General features: G+C 37.8%; 1 protein-coding gene across 1 annotated transcript in view; it reads left to right on the top strand.

The window, feature by feature from the left end:
• Window positions 1-431: 431 nt before the first annotated feature.
• fam180a (family with sequence similarity 180 member A) overlaps window positions 432-9,968 on the top strand; it is a 35,757-nt gene continuing 26,220 nt past the window's right edge. Inside the window, exons 1-3 of the mRNA XM_028043685.1 lie at window positions 432-526; window positions 3,301-3,388; window positions 3,480-3,595. The gene's annotated coding sequence lies outside the window, so the exon portion shown is untranslated. The remainder of the gene's footprint in view (window positions 527-3,300; window positions 3,389-3,479; window positions 3,596-9,968) is intronic.

The raw sequence follows: 9,968 nt of genomic DNA, 5'->3' as shown, positions 1-9,968 counted from the left end.
AAGTAATTAGAACAAGGCGGTCTCTTCCAGATGGATATTTTTGTCAATATGTTGCTGCATTGTCACATTTAGACAGGTTTTGTCATTGGATTGTTCAGAGGCCAAAGTTGTGGTTAGTTTAATTTTATTCCCACAAGCTTCAACACATTGGTAAGAAAACTGTATACATGCAATCTGGTTCTCTTTAATAAGTTATAACCAAAGACATGAGCTTTTTTACATACGGAACAATTATGTGCGAAAGGGATGCAGCTGTGCAGTTGTAGAGGGGTGAAAAACAAGTTATAAGTAAATGAAAACGCTAAGTATGAATATAGGAACCCCAACATTATTTTTCTTTTTCTATTTTTTTATTTCTTGTTGTAATGAGTTCTTCTTTTATTTCAGTTGTTCCGTGTGATCCCACACACAACCGCTAGGGGGCGTCTGTCGTTGGTGGCATGTAGAAGGTTGGCCACACAGAAGAAGAAGAAAATCTTCCTGTTAGACGCTAAGGGAAGCGTGTCTCGTCATTTCTACACCACGGGTCAGTAAATATGTGTTTTGATGCATTTATATTCGTTCCATTTAAGAGTTGAAGATGTTATTAAATCGAGTGTCAGCTAGTGAGTCACGTTATGCAATTTGAACAGTATTGTGTACAAAACAGACATATTTCTGAAAGCTAATGCTAGCGGACCTTGTCAATTTTTGTGAGCTAGTTAAATTCCAGAGGTGGGGACTCGAGTCACATGACTTTGACTCGAGTCACATGACTTGGACTCGAGTCTTTAAAATTAGATATGAGACTTGACTTGAAAAAATGCTCAAAGACTCGGACTTGACTTTGACTTTCACACCATTGACTTGGGACTTGAGTTGACTTGAAGCTCTTTCCTTGAAAAGACTTGATATTTTACTCAAGTCAAAAGTTTAAAACACATTATTTATAAAGTGGCCCCATTAATTCATTTCACTCATTTCCGTATTAAGAGGCGCAGACCGTCCTTCTGGTTTTTCACACTCCGTACGTAGGGGTGCGCAAGCTGCAGCACAACCAATCAAATTAACAAGATTTTAAAATAACAACTGGGGGAAAAAACGAAAAACGCTCAAAGCAGATATGCTCCTGTGAGCAATTTCTTTTGGGTACATCAATCATGAAATATCCAACTACAAACGGAGTGAAACATGCAAAACCCGCAAGACCAGGATCTCAGATGGAAGTAAACTACAGTTCTTACACCCCTTTCCCACCCTGCTCTCCTTTTAGTATTTTCCTATAAATATCCTCTTCTCCCTCCACGGCTCTTAGTTTTACTTTCCCCTTCCTCTGACAGTAGCATTGGACAGAGACATTTTCTATATTCTCAAATCCAAAATTTGACAGGTATGGGTGTATTTGAAGACATCTATGTTGGGAAATTATATTGACATTAAATAGATTGTTTACTTCAGTCAGTGCATTAAGTCTACTGTTATTTCAGTTATAACTCTTCAAATGGCGGCGTGATGGTCATTGAAATACCATCTCCAAGTGGTATAATTTTGCTAGAAAACAAATCAAAATCCAGTAATTTTGCTATCCTTCAGAAATTGCTGTAAAAGTAAAAAAGTTTACAATTGTAAGGATTCTGAACGTAACGCTGTGGGGTAGTGCTGAGTGTTTCTGGATGGTAATGCAGCACGTTATTTTGTGTCTTGGTTAGTGATTCTGGCAAGCTTGATTCACGCAACATGTTTTTATCAATACTGAGATGTGAAATTGGCTGTAGATTTAACCCGACTTGGACTGGATATTTGTTTTACCATCACATACTACAAGTCATTAAAAATCATAGATATAAACACTTCTGATGGCGTTGGGGCAACAAACTTCTGAAACATGGGAGCAGCTACGTGTATGTGTGGCAATTTGTTGAAATTGTAGTTTTAAAGAACACTTTCAAATGACAAACTCAAATTTTGATGAAGTTTGCTATGCTATGAGACCTCTGGTGAAGCCAGCTGTGCATCATCTAAAGAGGCTGTTGCCTGTTAATAAATTTGCTGCTGGCGTGATGAAAAAAAAAAAGTTTCCATTGCAGTTTGGTGAAATACAGAATTTGAAACGGCTCAAAAACAAAAACTTTATCGAAAAGCACAATTCTCTTTGAAATTGTTATGTTTCCGTTAAGCACATTCATTTTCATAATTCCAATTTGCGCATTTAAATGGTCAATGGAAAATGTAGATTATGACTTGAAAGTACAGCAACTACAGAAAGGCACTTGAGGAAATAAAACTTTAAGAATTGCCACCAGCCTTGAAACAAAAGTAAACCAGCAATAACTGTGGAATTTTAAAGTGAGTCAATTTGATAGGCATGTCCTACTTTTTGCATTTGTTTAGTTTTAGATGGAAAATAGTGGCACTATACTACCAAAATAAGTGGGAAACACTTAGTGGCCTCAATTTTCTAAGGCACCTAAATCAATTAAAGCAACTTGGATAAACTAAAAAGTATTCGGGAAGGTTTGTAAGTTCGCCCCCTCAATTTTTCACAAAGACTTGGGAAGGGCTTCTATTAGCCATTCCTCTTTGTCACAATGAATGAGGACACCATACCCTCAGCAGTGCTCAGATGAAGCCAGAGTAACCTTGTTGCCCGTGGTTCTGAGAAATCTTAGAAAGATCTTTGCCTTTTTTTTTTCTTTTTTATTGATTCATTTATTCTCAAGGCACTGTTTGTCTGGCTGTGGCACATTGATAGAGCGAACTGAGTGACTAATAGTCCAAAGAGCTCTCGGCCAGAGAAGGTGTCTGTAATGGCGCGACTCGCTTTGACTGATTCCTTCTGCCATGAAATATGAGCGTCTCCCTGCTTACCAGCTGATGACAGTACATCTCCGCCTTTAATGTCTGTATTATAAAAGCCAAGCATGCTGACGCTCCCAATGTCTCGTCTCTCTCTTAGCTTTTCAGTATCAGTCAGGCACCGTTTGTGTTCTTTTGCTTTAATGGCAACTTCTGATGTATGTGTGTGAAAATGAGACAGAAAATGCTCTAGAAGAAAGAAAAATAATAAAAAAGAGAGTGGTTTTAATGATATGACGGCGAGAACTTTGAGGGGCTTAATCACCGAGGACTGCGGTGGCCTCAGAGGCAGAGCGTTGTCTCATTAGGAGCCAACGCAGGGAGCACAATAGTAGTTAGTTACAGATGCACTTCTTGGGGTAAAGAAGACCGCTGCTCTGGAGAACTCTTGTGAAATGTGAGCATATGTTCAACACCTTGATTAGTCTTTTTATCATGATGTTTATAACCTCCAACTGCCTCCAGGGTGGTGACAGGGAGCAGCTTAATCAGCGGGAATGGCGGTGCGTCGTCCAGCAGTCTAAGACAGGCTGTATGTCACATCATTGATCAGGTGATTAAACAGTCAGCAGAGTGAGGTTTATCATGGTTATTCTGTTGGTAAATACCGGGGTTTCATTTATCCCATTTTTTCTTCTTGGAAGAAGGTGGAGGATGAGTGAAGAACGATGAAGGAAGAGCACTTCATCATCTGGCTGGCAGCTATTAGGTCGTGGGATGTTCATTTAGCCATTTATCTGACCGCTCTGCTTCTCTGACTGTAAGTTAAGCTCTGATTGGTTGTTGGAAAAGCTTCTTAAAAATACTAATAGATTATTATGACCGTCCCAAAATAATCTGCTTATTAATCAAGCTCAATATTTCACAGTAAAACAGTTTTCCTTCCCTTGTTATGAGATAAAAACAGTTTAGACTTAAGTCTCAGTCTAGGTAAAATTGAAAGTCTTCAGTGGGCAATTCTAAGTTTAGTCTGACGTATTTTGTGTTGATCTGCATGATCTATGATCTGCAGGATGCTCATGGTTTCTGGTTCTCAGTACATTACATTTGGATTGTCAAAAACAAATTTTATGAACCCAACACTCATATACACGTCTGCCTACACAGGTTTTGTGGGACTGACATCAAGTCTTTGTGGTGGTCACTACAAAACATCACGTTTTTATTCTTTGTAGCTAACTTAGCAATGCAAAAAGTCACTCTCCATTTGTCCCCAAACTTTAACTTTTAGAACGATGTCCTCAATATTTCCTCATAATGTTCTTTGTTAGTGATAAATTACATGCTTGTGTAATTTTTGTAAGAGCATTTTTATGACTCAAACATCTAAAAACGTTTCATTCAGACGTTGCATAATGTCTCCCTGGAAGGTGGGGTTCAATAAATGCCTTTTTCAAACATCATTTAAATCTTTATGCCTCAAAAACACATGACTGGAGTTTGTTATGAATTTACAAAGAGCAGCTGGTAACATTTGAAAGTTTATGAACAGACATAAAGTCTGCTTTATGCCATAAAATATTTACTCGCTACAGAAAGTCCATCCCTGACTGGGGGCATCTTTCCGTTTCACTTCAACGTACAAGGGGCAGTTTTCAAGGGATGCCATAAAAGTTTAATGACTCTGTAAGGACACTGATGGAGCATCACATATTGAGACTGGAAATGGATTAAAATTCTGCACCGCAAGATGAAAGGAGCAGAATAACACAATTTAGCTGCCGGTTGACTCATTATGGAAATCAGAGAAGGGGATTATTATCAAGGCTTACTGATCAGAAATCCCTGGCAGCTGCATATGGAGAGTTTGCCTGAGTGTGGGCTTCATTTGGCTTTCAGGAAATGCAGCGAGTGAAACAAGATGAAAATTGCAAATTTGGGAACATCAAAACTATAACCTCTTTGGGTCTCAGCTCAGCAAAGACAAAACTGCTTGGTTATTTCTTGTAGGGATGCATGGGAATTTTCCAGACACGGTTAACTGCTACCAGCTATAACCACAAAACGTCTCAGAAGTGGAGTTTCACACTCAAATCTTATCCATTTATCAGATTTGAGTGTGTTTGATTTCACACTCAAATTGGCCAGCAGAGTTGTACTGAAATCTATCTGATAGATGGAAAGTAATTATTTTGAATATTTTATTTTCTAGGTTATTGCCTATAATCTCTCCATATTTATGTTGAGTACAGAATATTAAAAAAAGAGGTAATTTAATGCTAGCTTTGGATAAAACGTTTTGGCTCTTTCCTCTTTTCTCTTCCGAGTCCTTGGCGAGTGACGTTCTCCGTGGGCGACGTGCAGCGACGGCGTGCTGCTAAAACGAAACAACAACAAAGCGTGTTGACGTCACAGATCACAGAGTTTAATCTCATACTAAGCAATGAACAACAAAGCTGCAGAGGTACAGAGATATGCATTTTCTCATAAAAATAAAAACACACACAAGGGGAAGACAGACAAACATAAAACAAAGACAAAAAAGGCAAAAATAGCGGCCGCTCTCTCTCTCTCTCTGCGCTGACCTGGAATTTATAAACTAAAGAGGTGTTTCCCTATTTAATATATGCAGTCAAGGCGTTCCGTTCTTTGACCAATTAGAAACTCCCTCTGCCCTCAGAGGAACTTGGAAACTCCCCTCATTTATGGCAAAGGTGTCTGGTTTTTGTCTAAGCAAAAGGGCGGACCACTTCGTGTTCATCTGTGTCTGGTACGGGGAGATCCCTGGCGCCAAAAAGTCTCTTCCCCCCTCGGAATGTAAATTTTATTGCTTTGTGTGTGGGGGAGGCAAAGGGCCCTGCTTGTTTAAATGTCTGCTATTTCAGCTCCCACATGCTCAACAGAAAACTGTTCCAATTAAGAGTTTTGGCTATACCTTTACACATGTCGTAAGATTAACTGTATTAAGCACCAAAATAATCATTATTTCTTAACAAGAACAAGCTACAGTAGCTAGCACTGTGGTCAATCTGTCAATCATTTTCAGTTTTGTACTATAGTTGCATATAAATTGACATTTCAAGGCAATTGGTTCAACTGGATAATATTTACCCATCATTATGCTTTTATAACTTTTACAGTGTATTGTATTTTTTCTTCTTTACAGTACCTTTGCATAAAATGTCAACAAAATACATTGTGATTTTTGGAGGTAAAGTGAAAAAATCCTGAAAATACTTTACCAAGGCACTGCAGGCGCTGGCAGCTGGTTATTTATTCATCGAAAGCTTTTCAGCAGAACTGATTATGTTTGTTTGCATTTCTTCCACCTATTGTACATTCCAGTTAAATTAGAGGGAACCCTCTAATTCTTTTGTCCTGAAATTACAATGTTAGCCCTAAGGAGGGAGTAACATGTTTACTCGCTCCAGTAATCCTTGTGCAAAGCGACAGCAGTGGGAGTCCCTGTGCAGATATTTCCTCCTCTTTTTTTTTTTTGTTTTTGTACCAAGCTCTTCCTTCAGGTTTCAGGGTAAAACAACTCAAGTATTATTTCAGATGAATAGATGTTCACTCTATTGGCAAAAAAAAGACCTCTAAACATCCAAACATGCATTTATGAGCTGCATAAAATAACTGTTTAGCTTTGCAGTTAAAGTCCGGTCAGCTGTTTTATTGCCCACTAACTGTCGGCAGTAAAGTGAATTTTTTTGGCCAGTCAATCTGAACATTTCATGTTTGAAAGGAACTGTGATTTTTAATTACATTGTTTTGGATTGTTTGGTTCCTGTTGTCATCACCAGGCTTAAGAGTGTTGCCAGTGAGCGGCAGGTGCCTCGTAAACCCACTAATCGCTTTTTAATGGCTGCGTTTCAAATTAGACAAAACTTTTCAGAAGTTTGCTTGGTAACTTCTCTAGCTAAACTCATGAGGCATGTGTGGAAATATTGAGTGTGTGACGCACAAACTTCTTTGTTATGGTTTTATTCTTTGGAATTGCATTCTAATTGGATCAGATTGGACCCAGTTATTAACCAGAATGTGTATGACTGAAATGAATTGATTGAATATAACTCAATTGGAAATGAACCTGTGAAGTAAAGTGCTCTGAAATTACTTTTTATTTTTAGTTGAATTGAGTTTGAAGGAGAAATTAAACTGCACCAAATGCAAAAGTCTCAGAAGGTAAACAAGTAAACTTGGGCATCAAGGATGTGCTGCAACATGGATGACAAATAAAAATTAAAACTGCCTCTAAATTTTCTCGCAGACATTAATAATTTCATTTCAAGCTGTTTCTCTGTGAATAGATTGTTCTCATAAGTGCTAGATTTAACTTTTGCTGTTTTTCCTCTTCATTATGGTGGTTTTATTATCTTTTCCGATGTCTTTGGACATTTTTATTAATATATTCACATATCAGCTATACTCGCATTTAATAGTACGGATATTCAGAGTAAATTTCTCATCAGAGACGGAAACCTTGTTCTAATCTTTTTATCAGTGTCTGGGGTTACCACGGTAACTGCATTCCTAAGTTTTGTTTTAAGAAATCACATTCCTCCTCATCTTCTTTTTGATAGCTTAATGTTATAGCTAAAGTAATATTGCTTCACTTCCTGGAAAGACATTGCAGCCGCCTGGGGTGTCTGCAGCTTTAATAGCTCTGCCTTACATTTGTTTCTGTAATGAGTTGTAAATTTAAAATGAACTCTTTCCTGGATGACATGCATTTCACTTCAAAATGTTAGAAAACAAGTACATTTAAGATACTTTCAAATTTCATGCATTGTAGCCTTCAGTTTGTGCTATTCTTCCTGAAAAACGCCTCCTGTGAGCATCAAATCTTGATATGAAATAACTTTTTAATTTGTTTTCAAGGGATCAATAAAATGTAACTTTTTGCCATTCTGCAACTTTTTTTCTTTTAAATGTTTGATTCATCTCCCAGATGTTGACTCACCAGAAACTGCGATTAGTCTCATGCTGTGATTCTCTGAGTGGTTCCTCAGCGGCGCAGAGCATTGTGAGCGAAAACAGCCAACCTCACGCTCAGAAATCATTTTAGAAAGCATGCAGACTTTTTTGACCATGTCCAATTTTGTCATTTAAATACAGCTTTGAAAGAAGATGCAGTGATGAACAATTAACTCCACTGATGGTCACGGTCCTCACACCTAATGAGTCAATGCCCCTAAAGATTGGATTTTGATTGGACTGGATTTAAAAAACACCTGATACCTGCAAGTACAAAGCCGGTTGAGAGATACGGGCAGAAGGAGTCCAGTCCTGCTGTTTCTGCGAGATTTAAGAGGGAAAAAGCAGCCAGGTTGAGTTTAATAAACACACTTTTCTGTCCGATCATCAGAGAGTGCAACCACCTTTATAAAAACTGATTAACATACAGTTTCCCATTAACACAATGCCAAGATGGCAAGAGATTAGCAATGACCTTAAAATAAGCAATTGTTGCTGTTCATCAATCTGGCACCGGTTATAAATCATATTCCAAATAATTTGAAGTTCAGCAAATACAGATAAGTACACAACTAGAGAAAGTTTAAGACAGATCTCAATCTTTACAGAATTTGATCTCTAAATACATTTACCTAAAAGTCGAGCGTTAGTTAACCTGCTAACTAGTAAAAGTGTGTGATTCTGCATATTTTCGTATCGATCCAAGACCAAGTAAATTCAGAGCCTGTATCAACAATACCAATACTGATAGCGATATTTTAAAGTTTTTATTATATCACCAAACATCTGATCTTTAGGTGTTTTTTTGGTAGGACAAAGTTTATACATGATTTTTGTGCGTTTTTCCTAAATACAGTGGAAAAATATATAATTTGAGAGCAAATTGAGATAAAGCTGAGAAATTACAGCACGTAAAACAAATTCAAGAGGGAATCTGACACAAAAAGTGTGAGTCTTACCACGCAAGTATCAGTGAACTGATACTGATAGCAATGTAGTATTGATATTTAGAATAAGTTATGTTAGTTTGGAAGCAAACAAATCTGTCTTGTTTGGAAGGGTTGAACAGTGTAGCATTGCAGACTTGCATCTGATCTTTACAATATTTCCCACCATCATGCCCACGCTAAAAAAAAAAAAAGACTTCAAACATACCACAGCGCCAACGTCTGACTTTTTAATTTGCTGGAGTGCATGGTACAAAGACGCATTTCTCTTCCTTCTCCTTGCTTCAAAGACCACGAGCCCCTTCAACGGAAATGGAAACTGGCTTCAATCTTCTGCATGCGATCACTCCTCCGTTCTTTAAAACGAGATAACTTCAGGCAAGGGGAGAGACATCAGCGGGGAGAGGGGCAGGATGTGTGTTTAAAAATAGAATTTCAAATGACTAAATGAAGAAATGGCATCTCCTGGGAGGCCTGAAAATTGTGTTAAATTGCAGTGGTTAGAAAGCAATTACCAATGGGAGGTAGGCTGGAAAAACAAACAGCATCTAAACATGTTTTAATGTTTAATTCATTGTCATTTTGCCCAACTCTTGGTAATTTGTCCGTTTACTTAGCACCATGTCTTTGCAGTGAAACTCTTACATGGTATTATGATTCACACATGGAATGTCGAATAACCAGACAGTTTATGTGATTCAATAAGTGGCTTGAGTCACTTGGTGGTTGCAAGGCGTGTAAACACCTACACAGCTGTCATGACATTTGAGTTTTTGCTGTGGAAAAAGTAACAAACAAGCAAACATTTTTGGATTGAAAATATGTCTAAATAATTTCTAAATTGTCCATAGAAATTAGGATAAATATGATGGAAAAGTGAAGGAGTTTTAAACATCTAAGTTAATGGTCTTTTAGTAAAGATTGACCAGCATAAACAAGGTTTCCCTCAGAAAACTTGCTACGCCCTGTGTTAGGGCAGTCATTCATCCAGCAGCTCGTCGTGTTTTTGAGTTAAAAAATGTTTAAAGTTGACAGGAAATTTGAACACATCACTTGAGAATTATGTGTTATTGAAAGATTGGAAGATTGATACATGTACACATCTATGAAGTCTTAAAAATGCAAGAATTTTAAAAAGACTTAAAATAATAAAAGCAATGCTTTGCCTGGTGGGAGCACAAGTAAAGCCTGGTGGCCTGCCAGGCTTATAATACAGAAATTAATTTTGGGAAACCCTGATAAAGCACGCTGGTGGTATCGGCTGGGATT

This window comes from Xiphophorus couchianus, chromosome 17 (genome assembly GCF_001444195.1).
Source record: "Xiphophorus couchianus chromosome 17, X_couchianus-1.0, whole genome shotgun sequence".
Lineage (NCBI taxonomy): Eukaryota > Metazoa > Chordata > Actinopteri > Cyprinodontiformes > Poeciliidae > Xiphophorus > Xiphophorus couchianus.
This window is presented reverse-complemented; position numbering and strand designations above follow the sequence as displayed.